At 47.7% G+C, this 9,496-nt stretch overlaps 1 long non-coding RNA gene across 1 annotated transcript in view; it reads left to right on the forward strand.

Annotated features, from left to right (window-relative positions):
- The first annotated feature begins 1,685 nt into the window (after positions 1-1,685).
- Positions 1,686-9,496, forward strand: part of LOC109316242 — a 15,700-nt gene continuing 7,889 nt past the window's right edge. The window contains exon 1 of the long non-coding RNA XR_002102781.1: positions 1,686-1,723. This is a non-coding gene — a long non-coding RNA (uncharacterized LOC109316242). The remainder of the gene's footprint in view (positions 1,724-9,496) is intronic.

Genomic DNA, 9,496 nt, shown 5'->3' on the forward strand with positions numbered 1-9,496 from the left:
CCAGGAGGAGGTTAGCAGGCTGAGGTGAATCAGGGAGGTGGAGGATGAAATTAATGGGTATTTTCTCTCTCTGCAGGGGCATGGATCCAAGGAAGAAGCACCCTGGGAGGTGCCCTCCACAGTGGAGTGGGAGCTGGTCCCCTCCAGAACCAGGGCTGCTTGCAGCTGAGCAGTACCAGTTCCTCCAGTCTGGCTGGAGAACAGGTACGAGGCCCTGGTGACATCGCAGGAGAAGGAAGGAGAGGAGGAAACCTCTGGAGAGGAGGTCACTCCACACTCTCCACACTCTGAACAGGCTGAAGGAGCTAAGCAGACCCAGAGGAAGAAACATCAAGTGATCACCATAGGTGACTCCATCCTGAGAGGTACAGAGGGTCCCGTCTGTTGCCAGAACCCTTCGACATGCAAGGTCTACTGCTGGCCCATAGATTCAGAATGTGATGTGGATGATCCCAGCCATTATCCAGCCCACTGATTACTACCCCATGGTCCTAATACATGGACACTAATGATATGGCCAGGAGAAGCCCTACTCACCTGATGACGGACTACCATGCTTTGTGGGGCATGCTGAGGAGGATAGGGGCACAAGTGGTATTCTCTTCTGTTCTACCAGTGAGCGGATGTGGAAGATGACATGAGACCTGTATTAGAGAGGTCAACTTGCAGCTTCAGGAATGGTGTCTCAAGGCAGGCTTCAGCTTCCTAGACAACGACCCACACATCAGGACGAGAGACATGCTCGGGTGGGATGGGCTTCACCTTTCCCCCAAAAGTAAGTGTGTGTGTGCTCTCTTCTAGGTTGGCTGATCTCCTTCGGGGGACTTTAAACTAGGCTTATCGGGGGGTAGAGGAAGATGAGGGTGGAGAAAGCCTTGGACCATTAAACCAAGTGTCACCCACAAGAACAGCCCAGCCTAGACTGATGATGGGCAGAACAAATACCCAGGTAAGTAGCAGGGGCCCGAGTAGTACTGAGATTAGGGGGGCAATGCATGCATCTTCAGGAGGCCTCAAATGCCTCTAAACTAATGCTCATACTATGGGGAACACACAGGAGGAACTTACCCTCCTGCTAGCTGACACAAACCCAGACATAGTGGGGCTCACCGAAATGTGGTGGGACCCAGCACACGACTGGACAGTGAATATCAAGGGCTACAGGCTGTACAGGAGGGATAGGAGGAAAGCTGGGGGTGTGGTGCTCTACATCAAGGAGAAATACACATCCTTGATGAGTAGCACTGGGTCAGAGGAGGGGCACACTGAAATGCTCTGGGTTAGAATAAAAGGAGGTCAAGGGAAAAGGGACTTAATGGTAGGGGTCTACTACAGACCATTCAACCAAGGGGAAGAGCTAGACTGGGAATTCTTAAGTCAGCTCATGGAGGCAGTAGGGTCAAAGGACATGGTCATCATGGGTGACTTAAACTTTCCAGACTTCTGCTGGGAAGAACAGTCAGCCAGGTCTGACCGCTCACATAGGTTCCTAGCTGAGATACAGGACCTCCTTCTAACCCAGAAGATGCACAGCCCCACCAGGGGAGATGCCTTGTTGGATCTGGTCCTGGCCACGGGCAACGATCTAGTGAGGGGTCTGCGGTTGCTCGACCACCAGGGAGACAACAATCATCACCTGCTGGAATTCACCATCCAGTGCAAGGTTGCAAAGGCCTGCAGCAAGGCAGCAACCCTGGACTTCAGGAGGGTGGATTTCAATGAGGTAAGGAAAATAGTCGAGGAGACACTGAGGCCCTGGAGAGGAGGGGAGTCGGGTGTCCAAGAAGAGTGGTCGTTCCTTAAAGAGACAATTCTCCAAGTCCAAAGGGACGTAATCCCAACATAGATCAAAGGGGTCAAGAGGGCACAAAAGCCCCCATGGCTCACCAAAAGCATCCGGGAACGTCTCCTAGCTAAAAAAGGAGACCCAATGGAAAGGAGGGGCTGTACACCCAATGGAAAGGAGAGGCCGTCACCAGGGAGGACTATACCTCTGTTGCTCAGGGCTGTAAGCAGACAGTCAGGAAGGCCAAGGCGGAGCTGGAACTGGGACTAACTATGCAGATCAAGGACAACAAGAAGTACTTTTTTAAATACATAGGGGGTAAAAAGAAGGTACCGGGTAACGTGAAGCCTCTGCAGGTCATCACACCAGACAGCAAAGCTAACCTGTTTAACAATTTCTTTGCCCCCATTTTTCTGAGCAGGGACTGGGTCATCCCCCCACCGGGACCCCCATAGGCCCCATGGGAGGCACACCCCAGCCTAGGATCAGTGAGGACCTAGTCAGGGAACTTCTGGAGGGACTGGATGTATTTAAGTCAGCAGGTCATGATGATCTCTGCCCCAGAGTGCTGAGGGAATTAGCAGATGTCATTTTGGGACCCCTGGCATGGCTTTATGAGCACTCATGATGCTCTGGCATTGTGCCAGAGGACTGGAAAAGGGCCTGTGTGGTTCCTATTTTCAAAAAAGGGAGAAAGGAGGACCCAGGAAACTATAAGCCAGTTAGTCTTACCTTGGTCCTAGGTAAGCTTTTTGAGAGAATTATCCTGGTGCATGTCTGTGATGGGCCAGCAGAGGAGATTATGCCTGGGGGCAAACAACATGGGTTCATGAGAGGCAGGTTCTGTTAGACCAACCTGGTGGCCTTCTATGACCAGATCACAAAATCCTTAGACACAGGTGTCGCAGTGGACGTAGTCTTTCTGGACTTTACAAAGGCCTTCGACACTATCTCTCACCCCATTCTCATTAAAAAACTAGGAGACTGTGGCGTCGATACCTATACAGTCAGATGGATCACTAGTTGGCTGGAGGGCCACACCCAGAGAGTGGTGATGGATGGGTCTTATTCGACTTGGAGGGATGTTGGCAGTGGGGTTCCACAGGCCTTGATCCTCGGGCCCGCACTGTTCAACATCTTCATCAGTTGCTTGGACAAGGGGGGTAAAAAGCACCCTGTTCAAATTTGCAGATGACACTAAGATGTGGGGAGAAGTGGGCATGCTAGAAGGAAGGAACAGGCTGCAATCAGACCTAGACAGGTTACAGGGGTGGGCAGGTGAGAACAGGATCGGTTTCAACACTAACAAATACAAGGTACTGCACTTGGGGAGAAAGAACCAGCACCATACCTACAGGCTGGGGAATTCCCTTCTTGTCAGTGAAGAGGCAGAAAAGGATCTTGGAGTCATCATTCCTGCCAAAATGAACATGGGCCAACAGTGTGGGGATGCAGTCAGGAAGGCCAACTGCACCTTGTCATGCATCCACAGATGCATCTCAGGCAGGTCCAGGGAGGTGATCCTCCCCCTCTACGTGGCACTGGTCAGGCCACAGTTGGAGTACTGCGTCCAGTTCTGGGCTCCGCACTTCAGGAGGGATGTGGACAACATGGAGAGCGTCCAGAGGAGTGCCACCTGCATGATCAGGAGTGACTAGAAATAATGGTCACAAGCTGGCAGAGGGTAGATTCAGGCTAGACATCAGGAGGCGCTACTTCACTGTTGGGGCAGCTAGGATATGGAAGCAACTTCCAAGCGAAGTGGTGCTGGCTCCTACACTGGGGTCTTTAAGAGGAGGCTAGACAAGCTTGCTGGGGTCGTTTGACCCCAGTACTCTTTCCTGCCATGGCAGGGGGTGGACTTGATGATCTGCTCAGGCCCCTTCCAAACCTACCAACTATGAAACTATAACATTACAATATTGCAGCACCCTTTTTGGGTTATGTTTCAAAAGCTTCAGTCTTATCAGTCCTCCACAGAGCTCTCTCTTTCAGAGGTAATTTTGAATAGGAGCACACTCCCAACATCCTTCCTGTCCTTATTTCTCATGTTGGAACAATGCCATGAGAAACTGCAGAATTCTTCCGCAAGGTTGTGATAATCAGAATGAGTCTTCCCTCCCGTCTTGATCCCTCCTTTCCCGTCCCCTTCTCCAGATTCAGTAGATAGCTTGGACAGAACACTGCAGCTCCAAAACTAACAATCTTTTTTTTTTGTCCTTTGATGGGTTCAAATCTGGTACATGCAGACAAGAGGAAGGGGCTTGGCTTGGAGAAATAAAACTAAAAGATCCTTTTGCAGTAGAAAAAGAGTGGGGCAATATTTCTCCATATTTATACAGTCCTTGAATGATGTGGTGCAGCCTCCATGATTTAGATCTCATTCATTTTGTGGAAGGATGAGAAATTAGAGATGTAGCCTGCTGCTCTTGGCAGAGCATCCAGGGTGGTTGGCTACTTTTTGGCTTTCCCTTGATGTGTGTTTAAACCACAGCCTAGAATTTGGCATAAGGTGGATTTTTCCCACTTGTTTTATTTCTAAATATTCTTCAGAAGCTTCAGTGGAATAAAGAGTGTTGCTTTGATCAGCCAAACCTACGCAGCACTGAAGCAAATGTCTGTCCATGTTCAGCCATTTTTTATTTAATTTAATTTTATTTGGGGTCAGGAGGGAATTTTACCTCATGTTCAGATTGATATGGATTGTGGGCGGGGTTGCCTTTCTCTGTAGCAGGGAGCATGGCCTTCTGCCTGAGATCTCTTGATAGGAGTTTCCCCTCCCCCCCAGACCTGATTGCAGACTGCAACACTCAGGTCCAGAAGACTTCAGGGGTGGAACCCTGAAGTATATAAAAGGAGCTGCATGCCCAGCGTGAGGGAGACATCCGGGACAGAGAAGAGTGGGGCTTAGAAGAGCTGCGAGCTGCTCAGCAGAGCGAAGCAGTAGTCCAGAAGCGCCCCTGAAGATGGCAGATGGCTCCAGCAACTAGACTCTCAATGTGCAGCCTGGCACACAGCATCCAGACCCTGGGAGCTGCGTGAGGTGGCTCGGACCAGAGACATGGTGCACAGGATGGTGCACAGAGTAGGACCTCTGGAGCACTTGGGTGGATCAGGTCCGCAACCCCTGGAACAAGGCTGGGGGTTAATGCAGGAGGCTCTGCACGAAGGGTCCAGGAGCAGACCAAGCCTGGTGCTGCACAAGGCAGCCCAGGCCTCTGACCTACAGCAAAAGGTTGAGTCCAGAAAGCCAAACGGTCATCGGGCTACTGAGCCAGCAGACAGGGGCAAGCCAGAAGCCCTGCATAGTGGAGCCCTGTTCCAGGGGAGAGCGACCTCCCCAGAAGACCACTGTAGGTGAGAAAGCAGCCTGGCACAGAGGACGAGGACCACCCTCCAGGCCTAGAATCCGTGAGGGAAAAGAGGATTCCCATGGGGGAGGGGAGTCCCCCTGGTTAGTTAAGGGCTCCTGAGAGGGGAGGTCCCACTGAAAGGGCCCCCCTAAAGTTGCCAGCTTCTTTGTAGGGCTTGGGAAAAGCCCAAGGGCATTGGGGATTCCCCTCGGGACTGAGTTTATCTTTGGGGTTTCTCTGTTTCAGATCAGATACTTACCTGTGACTTACCTGTATCTGGAGCACTGGTATAAGGGTTTTTGTCATTTACCCAGAGGTTATTGTTATGTTACTGGTTTAGATATCTTATACATACATACATACATATGTACACACACACACACACACACACACACACACACACACACACACACACACACACACACACACACACAATACATATGTTTATATCCATGTTCCTTTCCTTTGTGATAAGTTAATGTAAATAAATGTGTATATAGTTCAGTCCCCTGACTGTCCTGGCATGGTTGTATAGGGACAGAGGGAAACTGAGCGGTCTGCAGTTCCCCCACAACACACCTGCCAGCTAACAAACCCCTTCAATTGGAGAAGGGGAGTATATACCCAAGTTACCTGGGCTATACACCAACTGGGTTTTTTTGTCCTCCCAACCTGGGCTTTGGGGTCAAAACAATGGGGTGAAAACCCCTCACCAGCAGCACACTTTACTGCCATTTTAGAGCACTGCAATTCCCAGAATGCCTTGCACTCCATGACATACATCGCCCACATGGCTGCTTGCTGTTGCTCCTGTATGCTGTCTATTGGGGTTATGGCAAAAGAGGACTGCCTTGAGCATATTCTTTACACGTTACACCTCTGGCAAACTGTTTCTGCCTACATGGCTCATATATCAACTATTCTCTGCAGAATTCCTTCTCTAAAGGCCTTGTTATGCATTAATTTTAGAAAGCTCCTGGAACTCTTAACCCCTAGATTGTCCACGTATTAACATGTAAAATTAGTTTTAAGCACACTTTAGGCAACATCAAATTATGCCATTCAAGAGCAGATATATCTCTGATCCATGTTACCCCCCCTCAATAATTGTTCCGTTAATGTGTGGCCACTCCCCACAGATGAGCTGTGCAAGCTGCAGTCCTGCAGCATCTCAGGATGCTGTGCCCCCTCCCCCACACTTCTGCTAAGGGGTGGATAAAATCTCCACCCCACCCAGGGGGTGGTTCTGGCACTATACCAACTCCCCCTTCTGCCCTGCAGTGTGACTTTCCCACCCCTAAGCGTGGAACCCCATGCAAACAGCCTGCACAGCACATGCCAGCTAGCCAGGTCACAGGGCATAGATGGATTCAGGAGTGGGGTCTATAAGGGGTGAATGGGGGACAAGGTAAAGGGATGGGTCCCCATGTGCTCCCAGAAAAGTGCCTTGCCTCACTGCTTCCAGCTCCAAGCCACCCCAGGAAGCACCCCCAGCACCCCAATCCCAATCCCAATTTATTCATTCATGAGACCTTCTTTAACTTACTTCCTCTTTATCTCTTTTTAAATTCTTTTATTTTTACTTCTTTTTGTTTTATGCTTCAGTGTCGGCTGGCTGACTTCATTTCACCACCCATCCCCATTTCCTTTCTACACCCTATTTCATTACTCAACCCTATCCCATTAACTCTCTACCTCCCAGCTGCATGTTTCTGACCCCCTCCAACCCATCTCTCCAACACCCGCTATCTCCTTACCCTCCCTCTTCCCAGGGCAGGGATAGAAGTCTGTGCTGGCTCACCAGCCCTGTAGTGGCAACTCACAGCTGTAGCTCCTAGTCTAGCCTCTGCTTATCAACCCTCTAGTGGCAAGTCATAGCTGTGTAGGTAAGGGTTAGTCAGAGAAGGTTTTTACTCTTAAAGTGTGACTGGTCCAAACTTGAGCTAGCACTAACACTGATCAACATCGAAAGTTCACTCTTGTTTCCAGAAGAGGAAAGTAATCTAGCTGAGAACTGAGAGCTTCCAGCCAGGTTCCCATAGCAGTCACCAGGCCTCTCTGTCAGGTCTCACTGTTTTCAGAATGGGAGTGGGGGAAAGGCACCAAAAGGAGCTCATTCTTGGGGCTCCCCAGCTGGTGCTGAAGGAGGGGGTGGGTGAACTGGAGCCTGCCTACCCTCTGGGTGGGTCGGGGGGCTGGAAAACCCCTGGACTGCACTCTCTCCAGTCCCTTTCTGCCCTCCCATTCTGAAAACAGCAACAGGCTTGGAGCTTCACAGACACAAGTTACTAAAGAAGCTACCATTTGAGCTGTCTTTATCTGATACCTTATACAGTGAGGGGTCAGATATTCACCTGATCAGCCATTTTTGAAGCTGTCTGTAGACATGCACTTGTGTTTCATCACAGCTATAAACTGCTTTCTGTGGCCAGATCGAATGATCTGTCGGCACCCAAAGTGCACCATGTAACAAGGCCCAAAGAGACAATTAAAGTAGAGGTTTTAATCTATTAATGTCATATCCTGGTTATCCGAAAGACTGCTTCTTGACGTATGCATCATCCCAGAAATTGAGGCCAGTTAGCATGAAATCTGAGTGGATTAAAGGAAGTCTCAGTAAAGTCCTATCATGCTCTTTGTTTTTGGAGAGTTCAGATTTCTTAACCCTTAGAGAATGAGGTAAAGCTCACCAGTATCCTTTTTTTTCTTGAATGATGTGTCCTTTAAGGTACCCTATGTTTCAGCTTTGTTGGGAGTTAGTTTAGTTATGAAACTTTTCAAGGAAAGAGCTGTTAAAAGTACAACCCAATGCTCAGTGAAATCAATAAAATAACTCTCATTTCTTACAGAGCAAGGTCAGAACTTTGCTGTCAATGGCCACTTCACTATTGGCTTCAGTCAAATCAGGATCTGCCCCAGGTTGAGCTTTGCATGTCTAAATTTACTGCTTCAGCACACTATAGTGTTAGGTATTGTTTTTACTTCTATGCACACTCAGGGGCTCTATAATGGGAGCATTATATACATTTCAAAGCCAAAGAAATATCACAGGCATACCCTAGTCCTGTACCCCTCTCCCTTCTCTGGCTTTGAGCTATAGTGACCTCAGAGAGCACGAGACTAGGTTTTTTGTTGTTTTTTTTTTCAATCTTTCTGAAAGGAGTCTTGTTTGCTTGCTGGCCTTTACACACCAAGGCACTGTTGCGTTACTTAAAATTGTAAATTATGTCTGTTTAAGAAAATGTCAGTGTTTTTTAAAACAGAATAACAGAACTGGAAAAGATTTGGCTGTGCTGTTTGTTACACAAGTTGCATGCAAGCAGAATGATGCATTCATCATTATGAGCAGAGTCAAGGAGACTAATGACTGGTACACAATACAGCTTCAGTTCTTTCAAGTAACGTGATAGCTGTTTCTTTTTTCTCCAGCAAGATTATCTCTGTTATGTTAATGCTCATAAGCTGACATATAGAGGCACCATCAATATGGGACTGCACTTATAAACAATTAAACTTTAAAGAACCCCCAGTCCCTCCTTTTTAGGTAGGATTATCTTTCTGTTCAAAAGGAGACTGTCAGGTAAATATTGCCTTGGTTAGTGATAAAATGTATTTGTGCTCTGTAATTGCTCTATGATAGCTGTTCTTGTATTTTACCTAACAACTTGGTAGGATGGTTCTTCAGCATTAGTACTGGGAAAGTTGTTGGTTTTGTCAGCAGCCTGCTAAAGTTGATTTTGCAATTACAACAGTTGGGCCTGTCCTACAGAAGACGGTGTTTGACTCTTCATAAAAGGACCTTCACCATTCACAATATTTTATACTACACTCTGCTCTAAAATGCTCCAATCAAACCAAATTAAAAAAGAAAACAAATAATTACATATACTCTCCTTCATATCCCCACCCCAAGAGATATTACCCCAAACAAGAGAATAACAAAGGTTTAATTAAGTTTATCTACGGTCTTATCTATTTTAATGGAAAGTTTTCATGTGCTACAATGCTGGGTAACAGTTAACAGTATTAAAAGCTCTGAAACTGCACATAAAAATGGTTGCACTTTCCAGCTTTGTATTATGAAATGCTGCAGAAAAATGGTCCAGCCTCTAACCTATTTCCCTGTAGTTGTGAGTTATTTTGGCTTGGTTTTGATTCACCTTAAATATCTAACACAAGAAATAAGAAGGGACATACTAAGGACCTTGTTACATGTTGCACTTTGATCTGCTCAAATGTTGATAGGTATTAGTGCTAGCTTGAGCTTGGAGCAGTCTCACCTTAAGGCTAAAAACATTCTCTGACTGTCCTTGACCTGCACAGCTGTAACTTGCTACTAAAGGCCTAGTGAGTTAGG

Source organism: Crocodylus porosus, unplaced genomic scaffold (assembly GCF_001723895.1).
Source record: "Crocodylus porosus isolate Cpor-Errol unplaced genomic scaffold, CroPor_comp1, whole genome shotgun sequence".
NCBI lineage: Eukaryota > Metazoa > Chordata > Crocodylia > Crocodylidae > Crocodylus > Crocodylus porosus.